The following is a 24,849-nucleotide window of genomic DNA, read 5'->3' on the forward strand; positions in this document are numbered from 1 at the left end:
GGAATCCTTTTCCTCTGCCAGATTTAGCCACAAAGGGAGGCCCTATGCTGTCTGGCTGCCCCACATGCTTAGCTTGGTTAGATGAGGCTGAAAGAGGGGAGGGAATGATATCCCAGGCACAAAGATGGGATGGTGCCATAAAAATGCAATCTGAGTTTATGACTTAATAAGGTTGCAATGACAGATCACAGGATGTGGTGTGGACTGCTGAACCTTCACACACAATGTTCAATAACGGACAACACTAAACACAGCTGGTTGGTATCCTCAATCACCCTTATCCATTCTCAATGCTTCATCCTGGCCCATGAAACGTACACAAAACTGACACACATCTAACCAATATCCAGGCAGAAAGGAGAGTGGTTTTCATAAGCATATAAAACCCCCCACTAAAAATGCCTTCCTGTTTTGTGACCTTTTCAGGAAGAGATACTACCTTTTCAAGAAGCATGTGCTCTAAATAGGTTCAGTTTGCCCTCACATGCATTATGTGATTCCTGGTTGATGAGGGTTATTCATGTGACTAGTCAAAGGAGCATTACCTTCACCCTAAATTGGCTTTAGAGTAATATCAGCACACTACCAGTGTGACTGGCAATGTAGTCTTATTATGACAAGCACTCAGATTATGGGGATTTACATCTTAAAACTTGTGCCCATATTTTTAGGATCATCATAACAGGGAAAGCTGGGTGTCCTGCAGTGTAAGTCAACAACAAGCAGGGGATCGGCTCAGTGATCACTGAGAAATGAAAATGAAAGTTGCAAACTTTATACCTGAATGTAGTCAAGAACAGCATCTGGCTCTTGGCAGTGAACATAGGCTGCTACGTCAAGCTCTGTCATAATAATGTTCCACTGAAGGCAGTTGGGTTTGTTCTCATATGTATTTTATTTGCTCTACAATATCTACCCTACTTCTTGGCCCATAAATGAACTGTCATAGTAACTTAACACCTTATCAAAATTAAGTGTATATTATACAATAAAAGGAAGAAGACAAGTATGTTTACAGCAGGGACCTCAGTCCATACCCCACTGAAGTGAAGGATAAAACGGCCAAGGATTTGTCGATTTAAGGTTTCAGATCACCCCTTTGTTTACATTAAGTGCAAGATCCGTAAGTCTTGTAATATACTTTTAGAAATTACAAACACACAAACATGGATAATGGATTCTTACTTTATTCTTACTTGTCCCTTTAACAGATACTTTTACACACACACAAAATACTACTACAAGTCCATTGTCTTATTAGGTGTTCCAAATTAAATTATTATTGCATGTTGAGTAACAACTGGTTATTAAAAACATTTCATCCTCTGTTACAAAGAGGAAATGTGAACATAATACCACCACTTGCCTTGGTAATATCCTTCAGCACAGACAAGGAAACAATTTAGAGGGCCACATGATTTTGGAGCAATAGCTTGAACAACTGACATATTTACTGAGCTTTCAAAGCCGCAGGCAGGACAGATGTTTGAATCAAAACAGCCCAGGAAGGCTAATGGGATCCTTACATGGCCTTTAAAGATGTATGTGTTCCTAATTGCCAATGATGCTTATGGAGCCAGTTATTGTAGAATCTTAGCACCTACTGCTGTTTAATGCATTCATCCTCAAAACACCCCTGTAGTTATTATTAGCTCAATCGTTTCCTATCAGTAATGTAAGTGCAGAGAGGTTAAGTGAATGGCTAATGTCACACAGATGCTATAGCTTGGCCTGGACTTGAACCCATTTTTCTCAACATTGCAGACTATCGCTCTAACCCCATGAATATATTATCTCTCAAGTGAACCATTTTACTTCCCCAGCCATCAGACCTCTTGTGCAGAATGTGTCCGCACTGTTGTAGACTGCATACAACCCTGATATCCTGCTTACCCAACTTTCCAAAAACATTTCTGTTAGAAAGAAAGGGGCGTATAGAGTTTTCCCTGTGACAGTAAACATATCAAAGACTTTATGTCTCCAGCATGGTACTCAACGTGCTTTCTCTTCATACCAAAGTAAAGCTCTTATTTATGATGACTTCTATACAGTGGTATCTCTAATTACAGACTCGATCTGTTCTGGGGTGCCATTTGCACCCCAAAAAGTCATCAACTAGAACGCTGCTTCTGCGCACGTGCATGGCATGAAAGAGTGCTTCTGTGCATGCATGGAGCGCGCAGAATGCCTCGCACACATGCATGGGGCGCTACCCGGAAGTATACACAAACGAAGTTTGCCGCGTTCGTATCCTGAAAAAACGCAACCAGAGACTGACGTAACAAGGGGGACAACTGTAATGAGACAGTCCTGAGTTACTTTGGATATCCTGCACCCTTCCTATATATGGACCTTGTGTTTCAAATAATATATTTTAGAAGACATCTGAAGGCAGCCCTGTTTAGGGAAGCTTTTAATGTTTGATGCATTACTATATTTTAATATTTTGTTGGAAGCTGCTCAGAGTGGCTGCGGAAGCCCAGCCAGATGGGCAGGGTATAAATTATTATTATTATTATTATTATTATTATTATTATTATTATTATTATATAACAAAGGAATTCCTACACAATGATTGATGCACCTTAGACAAAGAACCTGAGATATCAGTTCCTTACGTGAGTAAGCACCAGGAATAGGAGGAGAAGGATTTCTAAGTTGGCCAGATCTGTTCTATTTCATTGTTGTTGCAATTATCACCTGTTAATTTCCTGTTATTTGATCAATACTTGACTGCTTTGCATGAAGAGGTAGCTGTGCTTTGACTTCTCCAATAATACTGACGACAGGGGCCTACCATTCCATTCAGTGAGCCTCATCTACTGAATTTCACCTTTCTTCCCAGTTCCTCTTCCATCTCTTGCAAGGGCTAATTTGGTTCTCTGGGGCTTCCAATCTATCCCTTTTACTATTATACCCAGCCTTTTGATGCTTTCCCCCCTAGTCTCAGAAGTTATTACCATTAGCTGCCTTTGACCATTTGTTCTACTCTGTTCCTTCTGAAGGTCTTCTCCCTCATCCAGAAAATAGCCACATTCCTCATGACCTCTTCTTTTAGCTTTATTCCCAACTCCATGCCCTCCACTAACACCCACCACTACTTCCCTTCCAGAGCTGCAGTGGTGGAGTCGGTATTCTTGCCAAGTTCTGCCATCTCTAACCCCTGATTTTTCCCAATTCTCACTGCTACCCAAGCTTCAAAATTCATTCCACGTGCCTCTGAGGTCCTTTCCTGTGCTACAGAATCACCCTGGCTCCATTTCAACTTTCTTATCTGACACTGACACATAGTTTCCTACTCCCACTTTGCTCCTTAGTGACTTCAACATATACACTGATAACCTCATTGACCCAGTGGCCTTCTGCTGTCTCTCCCTAACTTCCTCCTTTAGCCTGTGAACCCGGCCTGAAAATTTGGACTGATTCCCACACCCACTGTCATGGCCACTTGTGGTCTCTAGGGATCTTGTGGTCTCCTAAGCATTTATCTGTGCCAGAACCCTCCACTGTAGAAAATCCCCCCTCACCAACCAAGACTTCTGTTGTTTTCAAAAATGTGTGCACCCCACCCTCTCTGCTATGCCTCTTTCCCCTTCCATGACCAGCAATATATCAACACTGGTACTCTGTGGCAAAGACAAGCCCAGAAGCTGAAGCAGGAGAGGAGAGAGGCCAAGAGGCAGAGATGGATCAGACCGGTGAACAGTGACATGTGTGTTCCCCTCCTACTGCATCAAGCTCCCCTCTTCCCTTGTCTCCCAAAACCAGAAGAGGCATGAAAAGAGTAGAGGAGAGGTTGGCTGCATGCAAGTGCAGTCTCTGATTGCTTGGGGGGGGGGAACCTAGAGAGGAAGGGACTTAGGAAGCTGTGGGAAAGTGGGGGCCTTCAGGGATGAGTTGCTGTGTTCTTTAGGCCTGACACTCCACCAGGTCTGCAGATCATGCTTTGGCTAATAAATAGTTAACTCCAACTTGCAAGGTGTGATTTACTGCCAGCTAGCCCCTGTGCCTGAGAGTCCCTGTCCCTACTTCAGAACCAGTGATGATTCCTTTTCAAAGAAAGGAAAGATTTCAATGAAGATAGATTTTCATCTGGAGTGAACAAATCATGGCAGAAAAATCTGTGCCTAAGTCCCTTTCCAAGACTTCTCCATTACCAATATGCAAAGCCAAAACAATAAACAAAGCAGAAACACAGCCTCCCTCACTGTATGCATCCCTGCTGTAATGTCTGTGGCTAACATCAGAGGCGGACTCACAGCAGGAGTCCCTGTGCTGACTCACTCGCAGCGAACAAAGGAGATTCCTGACCATTGTTATTTCAATTATTTTCATTAATTCATTCATCACTTTAATTTTATCCTTCTCTTCCCAACCACAGGGAAAGGACAGTGTGGTTTACATCTGGAAATGAGTTTCTCAGCACTGGAACAAAGGAAGAAGCCTCAAATAAAATTTCAAAATCGTGAAAATGCTGATTATTTCACTGCAGAATCCCCTTCAACATTATCTCTCTTAAAAAAATAATAGGGGAAAGAAGCAAAGTTAATTAGAAGCACTTCAAATGTAATAATTCATGTTAGTTAGGGGTCATATTATGGATCTCTACAATACAGAAATCTTTATGTTTATGAAATCTGGGGAAGCCTCTTTTAAAATTCTACTTTGTCAAATCTCCCAGTTTTTCAGTCGCTCCTGCCTATTGCTTGATGCACTAAGCAAGGAGTTTCTACATGCTTATTTTTTTATATAAAAAAACTTGAGTGGGGTTCCACACTCAGAAACATATTTTCATCATTTATTTGTTTGTTTATTAGATTTTTATACTGCCCTTCATCATAAGATCACAGGGCGGCTCTCAGGATAAAAACAAAACAGCAAAACAATAACCCCTCCCTTCCCACAGATACATTTTAAAAGCTGTAGAATATTAATCAGCCCAAAGCCTGGTTGAAGAGGAATGTTTTCACCTGGCGCCTAAGAGTAGATAATGAAGGCGCCAGGCGAGCCTCCCTGGGACAGCATTCCATAAATGGGAAGCCACTGCAGAGAAGGCCCTCTGGACCTCACATGGAGGAGGCACACAAAGAAGGGCCTCAGATGATGAATGCAGAGTCCAGGATGGTTTATATGGGGAGAGGCGATCCTTCAGGTATTGGCATATTGTGTGTCTTGCTTTAGCCTTCTCACCAGTGCATCGAGAAGAGCAGGGTTAGGATGGCAGTTTTATGAATTCCCATTCCTTATAGCAAGGGCTGCCCTCCGTCACAGGAGAGCTCATGCAGAAGTATGTGTGGACTACCACTGGGTAGTCCAGGCTATAGGGTTGTGGAGGTTGTGTATCTGTGGTTCAGCAGAGTTCATTCTCCCTCATCAGGAAACGTCTCCCTAAGTACATTAAGGATCTTATTCCTTAGGCTCCGTCTCTGTCATGGAGATCCTCTGATGAGGCACTCCTTGTGGTTCCCTATGCCTTGAAGTTCAATTGTCTATTACTAGGGAGCGAACTTATCATGGCTTTGTCCTGGGGAACTCCCTGCCAGGAGAGATTCAACAGGAATCATTCCTGGCTTCATTTAGACATCTCCATAAAACTGTGTTATTCAAACAGGCCTTTGCAATGTGAATTTCTTTTTACCGAACAGTTTTTATTGCTTTTTAAAAAAATGTGTGCTATACACTGCCTTGCTACATTTTTCGTGCAAATGCGGCCAATAAATATTTAAATAAATTAATTTAAAGCAGGCTACCACTACGTCACCCTTTCCATCAAGTGGCCTTTTCACACAGGCCATTTCTGAGATGAATGAGTCCCTGTGGAGTGGCTTTTCCTCTCAGTGTCAAAGGGTCTTGTGAAAATGCCCTCACTTGATAAGAAAACAAATTGTCGCATGGGGCTCATTTAGAAAACTTGCTGAAGATAATCCATTAGAACATTTTCAGAAGTGATTTAAATACAATGCCTTTGCTGAAGAGTTTGACACAAGTTGGGGTTCACCCTAGACCTGAGTTAGAAATGCGCACTTTTACAGTGGTATACTTTCCCCTTTCCTTCCTGTATCTTTCCTCACATTCTCACATAAATCTAAAGTGGGGAAATTATGTCCTGGTGTTTCTTCTTCCTAAAAACAATCCTACAAAGTGGACCCCATTGAAGAAAGCATGTTGTCCAAATGTGCCCTTAGGGTGTACATCAATTCTTGTGTACTCGTGATGATAACAAACCCATTGATATTAAATTTGGCATCTGCATTGTCTACATGGGAAGCACTCCAGATAATCTATTGGCACCTCACCGCCTCTCTGCCACTTAAAAGTATACCGAAAAATATGGAAGTGTTTTAAATAAATACAAGGAAGGTAACCTTTTCTCCGGTTTGGAATTTCCTCCCCAAAGAGGCATGCTGAGCTACAATAATACAAGTGTTTTGTTGCCATCTGAACACCTTCTTATTTGCCCAGACATTTTAGATTTTAGGTTATTTTTGCTTGTTTGCTCTCTCTTATGCTTATGCTTCGGTTTGCTTTGGTTATTTTGTACGTTATTATGTTCATTTGTTGGTTTTAAATTTTATTGATACATTGTGCCTGAATTAGTTCCCCTCTCCCAGACTTTTGTATGCTCCTCTGGAATCTTTTGATGAAAGGTGATTTACAGAGATCATATATAAAATATAATATACTGTAAATGGTGTTAGCACGGGGGATATTTACATCTCAGTTTCCCTTTGACTTACATTTACTCCTGTTTACAGCTCAGTAAATACACACACATATACACATCAAGTCAGAATAACAATATTCTTAATCAGAGTTGGGTACATTTACTGGAATATTAAAGGATGTTTCATCATTGCACTTCCATGAAGTAAATGTGATCCTTAAACCGTCTCTGAGGCAGCCAAACATAGCTAGGTCAAGTTTGTTTCTCTGTGTGAGTCAGAAGATAAAAGAAACTCCAAAGGGTAGTCATGACAGTTGGGTCCTGCTATCTAGCAGTTTCTTGGTCACAAAGAAAATCATTTTATTTCTCAGGCCTTATTCAAACCCTTCTGAATCAGACAAGTCACTTGCATTCCTATGTTATGTGGACAAATGGAGTTAGGAGCCTGTTCCAGTAAGTTTCCTGAAAAACCAGGCTGAATTCTTCCATACAGATTTCTCCTTAATATGTATGGCATATTTCATGCTGCCAAAGAATTGTGGCATGCAATGCTGCCGTACTAGCCTTTTCTATGGAACTGCCATCCTTTCTTCACTCACTTTTGATATAGTGTTCAGACAGCCCAAATGCCAACTTATGCTTTGTCAGCCCCAATCTGCAGTTGTAATAAAAGGCAATTTCAGCACTGGTGCATAGTGCTATGGCAGAAAGAGGGGGATATTCCATGGCGGAGCTACTGCCACTTCTTAAGATCTGCCAGCTCTTGGTGGCCAGGACAGAAGTTGATATGATAGCCATGTTCAAATATATAAAAGGATGTCACATAGAGGAGGGAGAAAGGTTGTTTTCTGCTGCTCCAGAGAAGCGGACATGGAGCAATGGATCCAAACTGCAAGAAAGAAGATTCCACCTAAACATTAGGAAGAACTTCCTGACAGTAAGAGCTGTTCGACAGTGGAATTTGCTGCCAAGGAGTGTGGTGGAGTCTCCTTCTTTGGAGGTCTTTAAGCAGAGGCTTGACAACCATATGTCAGGAGTGCTCTGATGGTGTTTCCTGCTTGGCAGGGGGTTGGACTCGATGGCCCTTGTGGTCTCTTCCAACTCTATGATTCTATGATTCTAAGGCTGGGGATGGTTTTCCTCCCCCCTCCTCCCTGCTCCATTTTTTCTTTTTCTTTGGCAATCCATGGGAAGGAATGAACTACACCAGATCCAGTGCTGGAATACTTGAGATCTCATTTTTTGCTCAGGCAGGGGCCAGCAAACTTTTTCAGCAGTGGGCTGGTCCACTGCCCCACATATCACCCAGAGATGCATTTTAAATAAAAGGACACATGCTACTCATGTAAAAACATGCTGATTCCCAGACCGCCCATGGGCTGGATTTAGAAGGCGATTGGGCTGGATCGGCCCCCGGCCCTTAGTTTGCTAGGGAAACAAAAGTGCTTAACATCTTTCAAATCTTGGGTGTCCCCTCCCAACACCTCATTTTGGTCAGTCGAACATCTGCACATGCAGAGCTTTCAGAGGGTATACCAGGGCGCCTTGGGAAATAAGCGCCATCCTACTGGTGAATTTTGGCAAAGGGGCATTTACACCAATCACAACAGCACCATGGCTAGCTGAATGACAGCTGTAGGATTGCTCTCACAAGGTTTTTCAGGACTTCTATGCTTTTGTATTTTAAGATGTTGCCGTTTTCAGGTTCAGCCCATTAACTATATTTCTTCCTGTTAATTTTGGCCAGGGGATCAGTGATGAATGGACAGCTAATCACCTTTTGACTAGACTCTCCCAATTGCCCCAATTTCAGTATCTGTTCTCATGGAGGGGTAGACTCTAATAGCTGAATAGCTTGTGTGTGTTTTTTCTTTCTCTGAATAGCGAAATAGCATTATTTTGCTAGGAAAAAATGAAAAGAACAAAAATTCAAGGAAATGAGTAATCAAAGCCATCTTCTCTGTGGAAACAGAATCTGTCATTGGAGCAATTGAGAAAGGCTATTCAAGGGGGCAATTAACAGGCTAGTTATCCTTAATCCCCCAGCCAGAATCATCAGGAAGCAATAAAACAGGCTCAACATGTAATATTGAAGATGCCAGCATTATTTGCTGAACAGGATTTATTTGCATGTAAACTGGGGTGGTCAGAAGCTCACAGATTTGGACTTCAAGAAAATTTGGGGTAAAGGGGAGTCTGAGGACATGAAAGTGGTGAAAAAATAGGGTGTGTGTGTGAAGGGTTCTGCTGCGACTCTTTACTAGTGGCAACAGTGGTAGAGATGGTGTTCCTTTCTTCCCACAGCACCCCTTGGAATAGTGCAGTCATGCAACCTGTTATTGTTCCATGGGCAATGAAATGTGGTGGCAGGTAGTGGTTCAGCTAGTAAGAGCACTTGTGTGTTCCACACAGTCCACATTTGAAATTCCCCCAGATAATAGCCAAAATTCTCTCCCCCCCCCCCGAAACTCTTGTAGCACTATTATAATAGGACCATGGCAGTGCTTGGGGGTGGAGACTTTTACAGTGTTCTGAATTTCTGCAGAATTTTTTCCCCTTTTCATAAATTCATTAGTAAAATTAATAGATGCCAATTTCAAACACAGTATCAGTTTTTGTCTTTGTTTACTAAATACCAGCAAAATAAACATGTTAAATTACATCGCTCTCTAAGGCATCAGAAAATATTCCCATGCAAGCTGAAGGTTTTCCAATGCCGATGCACATTACCCTATGGAAATTGCCCTAATTTGCACTGGAGATTTTTCTCTCTGCAAGGGGCTTATCAATAGCAGACCATCAGCCGATCTCCAATGGGGTCTTGCAGAACCCTTTGATGGGAACTTTGAAGGCTGTGCCTTTGATGGCACAGCTAGGTGGCAAACCATGTGGGCAAAAAAGAATCAGCTGACCGCCCTATCAAATCTGGTGGTTGACAGGTGGACAACCTCACCCAACAGTCAAATATGGCTGACAGGGATGGGGGAGATCATGAAAGGTCCCACCAGTTAGAGACCTAGACAATCGCACACACTACATGTAAACTCATTGTTCTGGGTGCATGAGAGAACAGAATTCCAAGACCTCTGTTTACAAAATCTTTAGGAAAGTCAAATGTTTCATACTCTTGCTAATTTTCTCTCCCCCCCCCCCCCATTCAAGTTAAAATGCTTAAATGTGCCTTTTAACAACCAAGGGATCTTCCTATTCCAGATAAGAGGAACAAATATAACACTGGGCACATTAGCAGATGCAATTTTCAGTTATATGAATTTGTCCTGCATTGTTTATAATAATACATTTATTGCAGGCCTCTCATACAAATGGTTAAGGAAGGAGTGATTGAATATTAAAAGCTTCCCAGAAAAAAAAGAGAGAAACCAAACACTGAAAGAATATAAATGAGTCACTGAAAAAAATGTTATGAAATTCATCATGTTATGTTAAAATATGATACCGAATCATTTACAGGAAATTAGTGAAAAGATTGACTGGCAAAAGAAAACACCTAATCAGAATGCCTTCATTCATTCCTTGTTGCAGGGTGATATGGGATGAGTGAGCCGAGAAGAAAGATAAGTCAAGAAGGACCTGGGAAAAGAAGAGGTCAAGAACAAAAAGGAACAACAAAAATAAAATAGGGGCTCAGGGCTAGAGAGACTAAATCGCAGAAACATTTTTCCCTTAAAAAAATAACACATAGACAGTTTCCATAACACTTCCTTAGCACAATAAACTTCAATTATCCTCTTTCAAAGAAGAAGCTAGAAGGGTGAGAAGAATACATATAACTGAAGAAATCAAAATGAGAGGTTGTCATTAATATGAGCCAAGCCATGTGTTGAGTTGACCAGTTAAAGCAAACAGAGAGTCTGGGTCAGTTCTCCTGATTGATCTTTCAATATAAGCATTGTTTCTGAGATTATTGTTCTTATGAATGTGATTCACAGGCTGTTAGTCAACTAGCCAGCCAACTCCAGAGAATACAGTGGTGCCTCGCAAGACGAAATTAATTCGTTCCGCAAGTCTTTTCGTCTTGCGAGTTTTTCGTCTTGCGAAGCACGGTTTCCCATAGGAATGCATTGAAAATCAATCAATGCGTTCCTATGGAAACCGCCTTCAGACCAGGTCCGGGGACAGTCTGTCCCCCGACCTCTTCTGAAGGCCGACGGGGGGGCGAAAGTCTTTGCTCCCCCCCCCTTCCCGGGACGGCGGAGACTTCTCCGCTGTCCTGGGGCGATTTTAAAATGCTGGCGGGCGGCAGCGAAGCCTTCGCTGCCGCCCGCCAGCATTTTAAAATCCCCCGGGAAGGCAGGCAGGGGGGACAAAGACTTTTGCCCCCCACCCGCCTTCAGAAGAGGTCCAGAGGGCTCTCCAAGCTGCGGATAGCAGCCTGCTGCCCCGCGCGAGGGGCAGACATTCGCAGCTTGGGGAGCCCTGCAGGACTTCCCCGCAGGGCTCTCCAAGCTGCGGATAGCAGCCTGCTGCCCCGCGCGAGGGGCGCTCTTAAGCAGAGCGCCCCTCGCGCGGCGCAGACATTCGCAGCTTGGGGAACCCTGCAGGACTTCCCCGCAGGGCTCTCCAAGCGGCGAATGTCGGCCCCGCGCGAGGGGCGCTCTGCTTAAGAGCGCCCCTCGCGCGGGGCAGCAGGCTGCACACCTTCCCCTCTGTTCCCGGACCTGTCCTGAAGGCTTGCGGTGGGAGGAGGGCTTTCCTCCCCACCGCCAACATTCAGAATGCTGTTCTGAATGTTGGCGGTGGGGAGGAAAAACCCTCCTCCCACCGCAAGCCCCGGGAACAGAGGAGAAGCGCTGCGCACCTTCCCCTCTGTTCCCGGACCTGTCCTGAAGGCTTGCAGTGGGAGGAGGGCTTTCCTCCCCACCGCCAACATTCAGAATGCTGTTCTGAATGTTGGCGGTGGGGAGGAAAAACCCTCCTCCCACCGCAAGCCCCGGGAACAGAGGAGAAGCGCTGCGCACCTTCCCCTCTGTTCCCGGACCTGTCCTGAAGGCTTGCAGTGGGAGGAGGGCTTTCCTCCCCACCGCCAACATTCAGAATGCTGTTCTGAATGTTGGCGGTGGGGAGGAAAAACCCTCCTCCCACCGCAAGCCCCGGGAACAGAGGAGAAGCGCTGCACACCTTCCCCTCTGTTCCCGGACCTGTCCTGAAGGCTTGCAGTGGGAGGAGGGCTTTCCTCCCCACCGCCAACATTCAGAATGCTGTTCTGAATGTTGGCAGTGGGGAGGAAAAACCCTCCTCCCACCGCAAGCCCCGGGAACAGAGGAGAAGCCCTTCGCGCCTTCCCCTCTGTTCCCGGACCTCCCACCGCAAGCCTTAGGACAGGTCCGGGAACAGAGGAGAAGGCGCGCTGCGCTTCCCCACTGTCCCCGGAGATTTCCCTATGGGCTTTCGTCTTGCGAAGCAAGCCCATAGGGAAATTCGTCTTGCGAAGCCGCTAAAAAATCGGAAAACCCTTTCGTCTTGCGGGTTTTTCGTTTAGCGAGGCATTCGTCTTGCGGGGCACCACTGTACTCCACTTGCCAATTTCTATTAGAATGTCAAATGTATTAACTGTGTGACATGGAACATGTTTTATACATGTGGGAGTGGTGATATAGGGAGAATCAAATTGACTTTGGCATCTATGGCAAAGTTGCCTTAAAGGATGAAGCAGATTTTTATGATGTTCCCAATCATATTCCACTGAACCTAATTCCCACCTGAGATATACTATAAGTTGTTAAGAGCTTGAGCAGGTCAGTTTTCTTCCTGTTCTGTCTATTTTTCCTTTCCTTTCTTTTCAAATTACAAATGAATATACTTCTGCATACTAAGGAGTCCCTCAAATACGTAGAAATCCCCTTATATTTGGCTGTTCCTCCATCACTTTCAAACTAAGGGCCCAAAATTGTTGTTTTCCCTCTTGTATATTTTTAGCTCATTGCCTTTACCATAGTTTCAATCGGAAGAATCATGTATTGCCTCCACCATGCCTGTTGTTTGTATACAAGACAACATAAATCAATTTTTACTTCAAAAAATAGTAACCTAAAACAAAAGCTGTCAAGTGACTATGCAGATGCATAGGAATATTGAATGCTAAGAGTGGTTCAAACAGAAATAGCCTCTTTAGTATTACTTTGTTTGTTTATTCCATCTATTTCTGTACCACCTAACTTACAAGAGAACAAAGACCTTCTTAAATAAAGTGAAATTTACAAAAGACAGAACATGGAACATCAGCCAGTGACATTCTTAATATTCCCCCTCCTTTCCCCCCTCCCCAATATAAAGTGACACACTACAATTCTAAGCAAATATGGTATGTCTGGAAGATCAGACTGTACAAAAATCTCCTGTGACTATTCAGGATTGGATAGAAATTCAATTCAGTATGCATGGCAGGGATAGTACCTGTGGTGGGGGACACATTGCGCTCCTTCTAAGCTACCTTTGGTCCTTACCCTGCACACAGCTCTCATCTGTGGCTCCTAGAAGCTGTCAGCATGCGACAATGGCCACATCGTTGGGATGGCTTCAACTGGCTGGCTAAACCAGGTAAGGGCAGCCAATGGGTCTGAAACCCTCAATGAGTTAGGGACTTCCTCTGCATGTGAAGACAGGCTCTGGCAGATTGAGTGGTTGAGACTAATAGTGGGCCCATTGGTTAAGAAGGTAGTTTCTGCACAAGCTGCACAGGGAAGTGAGGGACAGATGGGGATTGCCAACTTGGGAATGTAGCCCTTCTAGGGCAATAGTGTGACTGCCACACAATAGTGTGACTGCCATTGACTCCAAGTAGCACATCTGTGCTGGCAGAGACTGATGGGCACTGTAGTTCAAATTATTTGAGGGCACCAGGTTGGGGGAGGCTGTGGTAAAGCAGTTTCCCTGCTTTCATACCTCCCTACCCTCCCTCTGCCATCTGATCCTTTCTGCTCATCCTCAGAAGCTTTAAATAGTCAACACTATTTCCAAGGCAAGTTTGAGCTTGCCCTTAAACACTCCAAGAATAATCCTTGAGAGTTTGCTCAAATGTGTGTGTCTATCCCTGTAACAACATATCCCAGAGCTGGCCCTGACTGCGGTCACTCATAAAGAACTGAAATGCCATTCCCAGTAGATGAGAGGGTGGCATATAACAGGGGCCCCAACATCCTGGCACTGGCGCCATTGTTTTGTCTCCCAGAGCTATCTATGTGCATAGTGAAGCTTGTTTCAGCAAAACCTAAACTGAAAGCCTGCCATCCAAAAAGAACACAGAGATCCACTGTGATCTGGAGGTGAACCAAACTGTTTATTTCCATGTATGATGATTTCATCTATCTAATACATTTGTACAGCTTCGGAAATGCCAAGGATCTATTCTCAGAGGTGTGGAGTGCCTTCCTAGAACATTTTAAGTAGTGGTTCATTCTGAAGGCGCAGTTGGGTGCTGATGGGGGGGGGGGAGAGCATTGCATATAAAATCCAGGTATTTATGATTACATTCCACTAAAATATGAAGCTCTACAGCCAGGTTCAGCTCTACAACCTGTTGCCACAGATGTCACAGACACTGTCCAATGGCAGTGGCAGCGTGCAGCTGCAAGATACCTTTTTTAAATAGGAAAATGTGGTTAAAAGTGGTCCAAATGTAATTGTTTTAAATGAAGAAACGTCTGCTATCACATAGTTCAGTACACTTTGGCATGATACACAGCAGCCAACTGAATACTGTGTGCAATCAGACCAGGATCCTCAAGTTCTGTTCCATATGTGCTAAAAGAAGAAAAAAAGCAAAAATGAAATCTGGCCTACATTCAATAAACTGAGTGGGAACATCCACACTTCCATTGCTGATCCTCATAGGCTAGAATTACAGTAAGGAAGTTGGAGAGTTATTCTCTAAGGCCACACCCACACCATGCATTTAAAGCAGTACCATACTACTTTAAACTGTCGTGCCACCTTGCCTCCCCACCCCACCCCAAATCTTTGGAACTATAGTTTGTTAAAGGTCCTCCACACACAGCGCTACAATTTTGAGAGTGAGCATAAGAAGAGCCTGCAGGATCAGGCCAATGGCCCGTCTAGTCCAGCATCCTGTTGTCCCAATGGCCAGCCAGATGCCTGCACAAGAGCCCTCTCGTCCCCTGCAGCTTCCAGTAACTGGTATTCAGGAGCATAAATCATGTGATGCTAATTGCAGGGTAGGGGAGAGGAACACCTGAACAGAGCTTGTATGCTTTTGTGAAGCATTTTACTACAGGACACCTGTGCTCCTGTGCACTGGTAAAACAACCCAGCCCAAAAATCTAGAGAGAATTTTGGATGAGCATTTTGGAACCACCACAAAGTCAGAGCACTATCCTCTGAATTGTATCCTGGTACTTGTCGTTGTCCCTTCAACAGAAAAAGGAGTCATGGTTGCACCCTTTGAAAGCAATGGAATCAGAGAAAGGAAAATCCTCTCCTTAAGGTCCCTGAAGCTGCAGGTGTTAGCAGCAGGCTTTCCCAAAGATAGCATGATACAGCCAAGTAAATGATTACATGTGCTATTATGATAAAACTTCCTTTGCTGATAATTTAGTTCCTGTTTACCTGTCCTGATCTCCTACAAGCTGGCTTGAGCAAACTGCTTCTCATCGTCCTTGCCCCATTTGCCCTCCCTCTTCATTCAGATGCACAGTGAGATGTTTGGGAAACCCGCAGAGCACAACAGAAACATCTGTAAGATTGGTCCTGATTAAATTACTGTAAGTTGCAACTGCATCCTAAAACTGACAACTGGATTCGCCCTGGGTTTGGGCTCCAGGGAAGAGACAAACCATTGTGATGGGTTTTGCCTTCAAATTCCACTTTTCCCTAGCTTTGGAAAACAAACCATTTCCCTTGTTGTAATTTAAGGGTCAAATGAAGGGAGGAAGAAGCAGGAAGAATCTCTAAAGTGTACAAAGGTACCTTCCAGCATATTACCAGCAGGGGTCATGCATGTGACGGCATCAATTCAGGTAACACAACTGACAAGTCCTATCTGTTTGACAACAGGAAAAGCTTTTGGTGATCTAGCTGATCTCTTCCCATACAAAGCTTTTCCTCTTAACCCTCCATATACCATTCCCATTTGTGCCTGTTTTAGCAGAGCACAGAGAGTTCAAAGAACTGCCCCTGTCGGTGATGTGCTAGGTGGCGGGAGGGAGGGACTGGGAGAGAGGAGGAAAGGCCTGCCTCACCCCCTCTCCCAGTGTGTGGGTGGGTTTTTTTGCTTTTTACGGTGCCAATTAACGGCAAGCTGGGGTAGGTGGGAGGTCAGTGCGAGAAGCCTCCCTTCTGCCCCCCACCACACCGCGTGTCATCGTCTTTCAAGCATCTGCCAACTCAGTTTGGTCGGTGGAAGGGAAAAGGCCGGGCAGCTTGTTTGGTTTTCTTTTCTTCGTGGGCACTTTACTACTTCAAAAGGCTCGCCTTTGGTTCACAGGGGCCAGAGGGCAAAGGTCAATGGGCACAGCTTGACCTCTCTTTCACCCACCAAAGAGGAAAAGGAGGGGAAGAGACACTTTTCTACTTTAATCTTTCTTCTGCCTCCCATTGTTCCTCAAAGTTTTGTGGAAGGAAACAATGGGCTCCTTATAAGCTCACACTTCCACATGGAATATACTGAAGGAGTAAATAGAACACACACGAATTCCACCTGAAGGAGAAATTGAGGGGTTCCCCCCCCCCCGCCGCATTGGAATGTAACAAATATGCTGATGTATTTTAGAAGCAGTTGTTTTATTTTGTATTTGAAACACACACACACACACACACACACCTCTCTCTCTCTCTCTCTCTCTCTCTCTCTCTCTCTCTGTGTGTGTGTGTGTAAAAACACTCACTAGCCCTAGGGTATTGAGGAGTAAGTTAACATTTCACAAAGCTCTCCACAGCTGGTGATTATATCCCTTGCAATGTGTACAAAGACATTCAGAAAAGGAGCAGAGAAAGTAAACAGTATCACTTCTGGGGAAGATTTGGGGGTGGGGGGGGGGAAGGAGGAGGAGAAGCAGATGAAATTTAATCTGGCAGGCAGCCCAGCCACCAACTTAAAACAATACAGAGAAGGGAAGCCAAAGAGGAAAGAAAAACAGAGGGGAAAGTGTGGAGAGACCAGCGTGTGCAAAGGGAGGCGGGAAGCCCTCCACAAAGGTTTCAGGAATCTTTGGGGGCCACTAAATAGCAGATTAGATTGCAGGACTAGGCTTCAGGGGGCTAAATTCCTGCCTCATTATATAATGTGTGTGTGAGCATTCTTAATTGAATTGGCAGAGCCCCCAGCTGTTTACCTCTCATTGGAAAAAATGAGAGGAAGGCACCGGGCCTTGAAAAAGGCAGACACAAAGTCGTGGCTTTGGCATCCGAGAAAACAAAGCAGAAAATAGCATTGTGTTGGCTTCAAGCTTTGCCGTTTTGTTTTAGAACTAGTTTGCACTTAACGACTTGGATGTAACTGCTGTGTTAAGACATTTTAACACGATGCTTACCTACAGCATCTGCATGAGGCACAGCTGGGCATAGGTGTTGTCCCTGGTCATGCTGAAAGGCTATTGCAGACTGAAAGGAGATTAACAGGATGGTCACGCCTGCTACTGCCACCCCAGGGTTAGCTTAGTTGTGATCTTACCAGCAGCTAAGTCAGAAGCACAATGACCGCTACTGAAACAAGTGTCGGCCTAGCAACACTGACAGACCCTTCCAAGGTAGCCCAAGAGGCCTGTCGCAGATGATGTTCCCAAATTAGCCATGCAGGAGAGTCACCAATTAGGGTGACCACTTAGGCATTGCTCCAAATGAAGAAATTCCTCATCGAAAAGAAGGCACAAATGTGCACAGCATTGACATATGATAAATTATATGTAGTAGATGCAAATTTAGAAGTAATTTAGAAGTAATTACTATAAATGAATACTATAAATTTAGAAGTAATTACTATAAATGAAATAGAAATGAAATATATTTCACCACTCTGGAGAAAACTGTGACTAGGTGGCCTGTGTGCCTGCTCAACCTGCTGTTCAGGCGAGTAAGAGGGGACATGGTAGAAGTTTATAAAACTATGCACGACATCGGGAAAGTGGATTGAGAAAAGTTTTTCTTCCGCTTGCATAACGCTAGAACTCATGGGCACCTACTGAAGTTGAATGTTGGAAGATTCAGGAGAGATAAAAGGAAGTACTTCACGCACACACTCCCACAGGAGGCAGTGATGGCCACCAACTTGGATGGCTTTAAAAGATTAGACAAATTCATGGAGGACAAGGCTGCCAATCATGATGGCTATGCTCTGCCTCCATGGTCAGAGGCAAAATGCTTCTGAATACCAGTTGCTGGAAACCATAGAAGGGGGAGTGCTCTTGTGCTCAGGCCCTACTTGCAGATTTCCCACACGCTTCTGGTTGGCCCCTCTAATAACAGCATGATGGGCTACATGCGCCATTGGCCTGATCCAGCAGGCTGCTCTTACATTCTTATGAGAGTGATTAAACTTGGGGTGTCTATATTAATTTTCCTACTTAACTGCAGGTATTTTTTTTTTGTGTGAATCTGAATGTAGTACTTAACTGCAATGCATCATCAGCAAATTATATGATTTGTTGTTATCTGGCAGGGTTACATTTTCAAAAGAGCTCTTGATTAATTAAAAATGGGTTCTATTGAAACCCTGTCCCATTATCATAAGTGGAACAAGGATGATAGCATTTAATTTCTCATAGGGATTCTCCGTCTGGAATCCTGTGCTTGGTTACCCGGAAGTCAGCTCCACTGAACTCAATGGAACCTATTTCAGAGTAGACATACGTAGGACTGCATTGTTGGTATATGAAATGTAGAAGACAGTGATAAATTGGACTATTGACCTGAGAAACACAATGCAGCGACCTAAAATCAACAAATATTCTGTTATGGTGGTGTGTTATAGACTTTATTTGTGGATACAAACTAAATATTTACCATTGCCCTGCTGGCCCAGTCAGTTTTAAATGGCTCTTCAAAAAATCTTAACTCCTCCTCCATTCCCAACAATGCAGATGTGAGAGATGGGGCCTCTAGCTTATTGGAACTTTGCTCACCTCCCAAGATGGGTCTTGCTCATCAGAAGCCTACCAGGTCATGGTGACCCTGATCTCAGTAATGTAGTTTGAGTCATCATAGCAATGGGAACAGGAGGGAGAGCTGCCATGTTTTTAGATTATCCATCCTCACTAGAAAAAAAGACAAAATACTTTTTTTTTAAAAAAAAGTATGCAAACTTCACCCAAAAAAGGTGAAGGGATTATACCAAGCAATATACACCTTTAATTCATTAGGTACCTCAGCCCTCCTTCCCACCCTTTACAATGATTGTCTTAAGTTTCACATATGGTAAGTAGAAAGTGGTGGTTGCTTTATATTGCGCCCATGCTGCCCCTCACCAAGCACTGTGCAGCCCACTCCTGAAGAAATCCTTATTGAACCCAGAGGATTATAACTACTGATGGCAAGTGACAGGTGTCCCTTTTTTGGGTAACTTGTTGGGAGCAAGTGGTTACTGGTCAACACCTAGTAGATGAAACTGATTGGATTGACTTCAACCTGGATTCTGGCCCAGATTTGAACCTGGAATGTCATTGGTTGCCAAAATGAATTACATACAGTGGGAGAAATAGGAAGAATACAACCCCGTTGGTTCTGTTAGATCTCTTGGCAGTATTTGATACCATTGGCAAAGTTTTGTCTCCCAACTTAAAACTCTGTGGGTTGGAGATTGCAAGCACTGTTTTCGGTGGCTCCATTTTTACCCTGAGGACTCATTCCAGGAGGTGGCATTCAGCCCCATGCTATCTAGTTTGGGGGTCCCTTGGTGATCCAGGGTTTTAAAGGGTTGCCCTCTGCTGCAGAATATTACCATACTTTATATCTGAAAAGTTGATCTCTTGCACTTGTCCTGCCATTGTACTTATTATTTCTTGTTGTAGAATACCTCAGAACTTGCAGCAGTATTCACTGATTCATACTCAGGACTTTTCCACAGATTGTCCTGGCCACACAGTTTTGTTTTGTTTTTTAATGCATACCATCAGCATGGAATTTTCAAAAGGCTGAGACTTTAATCTCATTTTGATATGACCACTGTGAACTGGGCCTCCAAGACCTCTCTTTAGGCTTAGGTAGCCTTGACCTTTGAACTCATTGGACCAACATATCATGAGCTTGACTTTCAAAGACATTGCAGAAGAGGGAAAATTCTGAATTTGGGATATATTGCATGCACACTTTTCCGCCTGGAAGCCAACTGGCCACTGGGCTTTGCACATAAATAAAGGTGAATCTGCTTCACTCATGAATCTGCTACAAGTGATTCCCAGGGCAAGAGAAGATGAAAGATCTGCAGCTTTGATCTCTTAAGCTAAGGCTGTAAATTAAGGCTTTTCTTCCATGGCAGGGCCAATTTAAATGGGCGGGAATAGCATATCTTGCTCTCTTATCTTGGGCTGGTTGCATCCAGTTTCAGGAATGAAAAAAATGCATGTTCAACTGCCCTCATATGTCTATATTCTCTTTTTGGAGGACAGAGCACTGATTAATAACTCTAGACGGCTCTCCACCTACTGCCTATTTCCCTGTCTTTGCTGCCCATTACATTAATACAGATCTATTGGGATGGGCAACAGAAGCACCCACACTTTGACCCACACCAGCTTTGCTGCCACCCTTTGCCCTCTTTTCCAGGGCTCTGCATAGCGCACAGCTATTCTAGTGGTGGGCAGGCAGATGTGCCACCTCTGAATAGGAGAAGAAAATATACCACAGATGTTTTGGGAATATGTGCACTGAAACTGTGTGTTTAGGCACCCTGCTGAGAGCCAACTGAAGTCTGGCACCAGCCCTGCATTCTTAGATTGTGTTCACTACCCACAGCTTGGTCCAAATTCACTGAAGGTACGACGAAGTCTTCCACCCTTGCGACCAACTAAGGATCAAGCCCTAAGCACATACATTAGAGGGACATGGGTGGCGCTGTGGTCTAAACCACCGAGCCTCTTGGGCTTTGCCAATTGGAAGGTTGGTGGTTCGAATCCCTGCAATGGAGTGAGCTCTCGTTGCTCTGTCCCAGCTCCTGCCAACCTAGCAGTTCGAAAACATGCCAGTGCAAGTAGATAAATAGGTACAGTGGTACCTCAGGTTAAGAACTTAATTCGTTCTGGTGGTCTGTTCTTAACCTGAAACTGTTCTTAAGCTGAGGTACCACTTTAGCTAATGGGGCCTCCCGCTACCACTGCACCGCCGCCACACAATTTCTGTTCTCATCCTCAAGCAAAGTTCTTAACCCGAGGTACTATTTCTGGGTTCGTGGAGTCTGTAACCTGAAGCATCTGTAACCCAAGGTACCACTGTACTGCTGTGGTAGGAAGGTAAACAGTGTTTCCATGCGCTCTGGTTACTGTCATGGTGTTCCGTTGCACCAGAAGCGGTTTAGTCATGCTGGCCACAAGACCAAGAAACCTGTCTGTAGACAAACGCCAGCTCCCTCAGCCTGAAAGCGAGATGAGCGCCGCAACCCCATGGTCATCTTTGACTGGACTTAACCGTCCAGGGGTCCTTTACCTTTTACCTTAAGCACATGCGTACTTCACCCTCCAATACTCCCCGGGCAGCATTTAATACTTGAACCCTTTCCATCTACCACCAACAGCAAAAATGCTACCCATCACTTGCCCAACAGCACATGGCTATTTAAAGAAAGCTAAGGGTGATGAGAAAAGGCACAGTTTCTCCCTCAGGAAAGCTAGTTCTATTTTTAAAAGCTTAATGAGAAATAGAAGAAACTTGGGTTAGCCAAAAGAATGAAAATAAATGGGTCCTCTTCTCCCCACAGTCACTAACTCTTTAGCTGAAAAATGCATGGTTTTGGTTTGCCTGCAGGTGATCACTTTCTATCGACTCAGACATTTTGTTGCTATAATCTAATCAAAAGGGGAGACATAGTGCCATTTTTTTAGACAAGATGTCTTCCCAGTTCCTCCTCTACAGTGTCTATTTCCTTAAGCAAGGAAGAATCCAGCCAGTGGTTTACATTATGGTTCTCCCCCTTTTGCTATAATTCTTTACCTTAGTTTTGTTTTTGTTTTTTACCATGGGGGCATTCAGAAGAGGAACATGAGACACTTCAGCATGACAGACACAACCAGTAGGAGAGATGTGCCCAAGACACTGCAGAAGGTGCTACTGCTCATTGCCTCCAGTGCATGTAGAATCCCCCCCCCCCCCCCAATTTCAGGGTCTTTCATGAAGATTTGCTGTAGTTCCACTATGGGATGCCACCTGAATCTGACATGCATCACTAAAGCTCAGTTGGATGATGCCATGGGCTTAGCTTTGCCCCTGCCAGGGTTCTCTAAGCCATATACAAAATGAAGAGGTGTGCTGAGTGACTTTCCATTCTGCTTGAAGTGCACAAGGTGGTTTTCTTTGGAGACTGAATTCATTCAATTTGGTTATCTCCTGTGCTTCTGGCTCAAGACCAGAACCTATGATCCTGCTATTATATAGACCCTCTGGTAGTTTGGGAGAACAGAGGGTAGGGGCAGGGGTGATGTGGTGGCACTGTTGGAATACCCTACCCTAGAACGTCTTCTGCCAGTAGTGCATGGACGATTCTTTCTTTTTCAGCAATCAGAAAGCTGGCGTGCATTCCACAATATCAAAGCTTCTCCTGTAAAGGCTCGGGGTCAGCAGGTGACTTTCCATTTTGGTGTATTATCCACAATGTTAACTTGTATCCAATATGTCACAAGCTTTAGAACTCTGAAATCCTACACCTAGAAATTATTACTCTTATCCCATTTTGTTTCTGAAAATAATTGGGGAAATGAAGACATTAACCTCCCATTAAACAACAACACAAATCTGTCTTTTATACCTTTCTCTGAGAAGCTCAGATTAGCAATAGCCAATGCAAGTTATGTTCATTTGGAGCAGATTTAATTTTTTTCAGGAGCTTTGCAAGTTTTGGATTCCCTTTACTCATCCTTGGTTGGCATGGAAATCCAGCTTGGACTCTATCTTTTCTCTGTGCCTCTCCATAAGAGAAGAGAAGACACTAGATTGGATTGGGACAGATAAGGCGGCAATGCTACTTCCACATCTGTAATGGTGGCACCTGTGTCTAACTGAGCAGTGCCATGTTGGATGGGGATCAATGCGCATGGTGCTGCTGCTATATTTATAAGATAGCACCATCTCCATTGTCCTATTGTCATCTGACTTAGAATGACTGCAGTCTTAGATCACACAAAACAAGGTATGATTGAAGGGAGATAGGCAGGAATTCAGGACAAACACTGTGCAGATTTATTTTAATTACCAGGCAGCCACCATGTGCCCAATAACAAAGCAACATCTGAATAAAAGGTTACTGTTTCTAGATTCTTTTTAAGAACATGGCGTCTTTTCTTTCTGGTCAAATTAAAACTTCTCAGATAATACTGCTGTATAGTGTCAAACTGAAGAAATCCAGTGCCTCAGACAAGGAAAAGAAAGAGGCCCGGCACCCTCTAAGATTACTACAACTATTTATTTACAAAAATGACACTGCTGCTATTCGTGCTGTGACTGGGCCTCAGACCTTTCCTGAAAGATTGTGAGAAAGGTGTGTTTCTATTTTTCAGGGGAGGCCAACTTTTTAGGTTGTAACTTCCAGGCAGGGCAAAGATCTTTAAGTGACAAGCATTTCAGAAAACCACTGGTTAATCTTTCCAAGAATATTTTAGAGATTAAACTGCAAAGTGAGTTCTGGAAAGCCATGCTAGTATTATATGTACTGTGAAGATGTTTACCGCACACTCTGATCACATAACTGTGATCGATTTGTTGTAGCACGTACCATATGCTGGAGAGATACAGCAGACGCATAATCGGCCTGATATCATGTCATAAAAATGTGTAAATGCAAGCAGATGTTTGTGAAACAAATTAGCCAAAATGAGGTTTCATTCATATCATTTGAAATGCATAATTCAGTTACAGTAGGAACTGGCGCAGGCTTGTCTTGTTTCATTCTGAACTCTCTATAACTTTCTGGGTCTGCTCCACAACCCACAGAAATCAATAACATGGTTCACATTTGCTTCACTGGGGTCTGGAGGAGATCTGAGGAGATCAAAATTCTATTCTGAAGGATGTTAGTGCTTCAGTGTGGCTGGCTTAACATTCCATTTGGAACGCATTGTATAGGTCTGTTGTCATTGCTTTTGCAGATGAGCCGAGCCATAACTGTGACCTCAGAATAAATTTAGCCATTTGAGGGAAATGGGCAAGCATTTGTGAAAGAGAATGAAATGTTGCTCAGCTTATGCACCTTTGCCCCTGTACCTATAAATCAATTGACACTCCAAGATACTGTGATCCTTGCTTCCTACATGAAAGGGATTTTCATGTGTGAGGCTTAAGTTGGTCTATAATGGATGTATAAATTCTACATTGGCTACAGTCTGCATTCAGTCTCTGTTCCATGCTCTGTCTAGTCTTTCACATGTCAAAGACAGCCCTTGACACTTTGGTCACTGAGGCAAAATATCCCAGTGTTGCTCCCACAGTGGTGAAAATAGAATAATAAAAATAATGGGCAACACTACCCGCTAATGATATATTAAAATCTGCTGCCTAAAGTAGTCTTAATTGAAGGACTGCATCTGTTGTGTATTAACAACATTTACATGTGGCACAAATGGGCTCCAATGTACTTTATAGTATTTCATGGGGGTAGGTCTAGCGCCTTTATGCTTCCCCATGTGAAAACTGGAAATATGCCTCAATGGCGCTGTGTGTGAGTGAGTGTGTGTGTGTGTGTGTGTGTGTTTTTGTGTGTGTGTGTGTGAGAGAGAGAGAGAGAGAGAGAGAGAAAGAGAGAGAGAGAAAGAGAGAGAGAAAGAGAAAGAGAAAGAGAGGATCTTCTCTATTTAGACCAATTCTATATTCTTCTCTATTTGGACCAATTCTCTGTTCTATAGTTTCAGGCAAATGTTTTATGTGGTAGCTTTGTCCCTTATATTGTTCCTTAGTATCTTCGCTTTGGAAATCAGGGGTGAATTTCCAAACGACCATGGTTGATGATGCTGGGAACGCTATTTCCCAGCACACAGGGTACCATTAACACGCATGTTCCATCATTACAAGATAGGGAA

The 24,849-nt window shown here is 43.8% G+C and overlaps 2 long non-coding RNA genes across 2 annotated transcripts in view; both read right to left on the bottom strand.

The window, feature by feature from the left end:
- Positions 1–24,849, bottom strand: part of LOC310837417 — a 201,657-nt gene that overhangs the window by 109,751 nt on the left and 67,057 nt on the right. The gene's annotated exons all lie outside the window — the stretch shown is intronic.
- LOC310837418 overlaps positions 17,175–24,849 on the bottom strand; it is a 34,444-nt gene continuing 26,769 nt past the window's right edge. The window contains exons 2-3 of the long non-coding RNA XR_014560534.1: positions 18,757–18,888; positions 17,175–17,239 (exon numbers count right to left, since the gene is read on the bottom strand). This is a non-coding gene — a long non-coding RNA (uncharacterized lncRNA). The remainder of the gene's footprint in view (positions 17,240–18,756; positions 18,889–24,849) is intronic.

This window comes from Podarcis gaigeae (assembly GCF_964106915.1).
Source record: "Podarcis gaigeae genome assembly, chromosome: 1".
NCBI classification, from domain to species: domain Eukaryota; kingdom Metazoa; phylum Chordata; class Lepidosauria; order Squamata; family Lacertidae; genus Podarcis; species Podarcis gaigeae.